The sequence below is a fragment of the Frankliniella occidentalis genome, unplaced genomic scaffold (assembly GCF_000697945.3).
Source record: "Frankliniella occidentalis isolate FOCC.00 unplaced genomic scaffold, Focc_3.1 Scaffold354, whole genome shotgun sequence".
In the NCBI taxonomy this organism is placed as follows: domain Eukaryota; kingdom Metazoa; phylum Arthropoda; class Insecta; order Thysanoptera; family Thripidae; genus Frankliniella; species Frankliniella occidentalis.
Window position 1 is genome coordinate 15,383 of NW_026267477.1, and position 536 is coordinate 15,918.

The 536-nt window shown below is 39.9% G+C and overlaps 2 protein-coding genes across 2 annotated transcripts in view; both read left to right on the forward strand.

The window, feature by feature from the left end:
* Positions 1-536, forward strand: part of LOC113204138 (uncharacterized) — a gene marked incomplete at both ends in the record, with an annotated part of 9,997 nt that overhangs the window by 4,989 nt on the left and 4,472 nt on the right.
* The window catches only part of LOC113215727 (uncharacterized), a 49,406-nt gene that overhangs the window by 2,503 nt on the left and 46,367 nt on the right, over positions 1-536 (forward strand). The gene's annotated exons all lie outside the window — the stretch shown is intronic.

Below are 536 nucleotides of genomic sequence, written 5' to 3' on the forward strand. Positions count from 1 at the left end.
CATTCTAGCTCAAAACACTTAGAAAATACGCCGGCTCAAAAAAGTGCGCCGCTAATTTTGAGCAGCAGTGTATTATTGCCTTTTTGGCTCCTGTTCAAAAGCTATGGGCCTCGATGAACTTTCGACACCGTGCCGCAATATATTAGAAAAGGCTCTATCCCAGCCAAACGGAGTTGCCAACAATATTTGCTTCTCTGGGGAGATGTGGCCACTTTTTCGCAAGAAATTATATTAGGGTGCCGGTAATTTAATTTCTTAGATAAAAGTGGCCACAACTCCTAGGTTAAGCATATATTGCGAACAACCCTGATGGGATCAGATGAATTCTTTTCTACTTTACCTATGCACGGTGTCGAAAGTTAATTAAGTCGCATAGCTTTTGAACAGGAGCCAAAAAGGCGATAATACGTAGGGCCCCGTGCGTTAACATTGTGCACGAGGTAGCTGAGCGAAGTGCATTAAATTTACAGATGACAAAAAACAGAACTAAACTATTTTTTTCGGATTTTTTTCTGAATTTTTTCTAATTTTTCAAA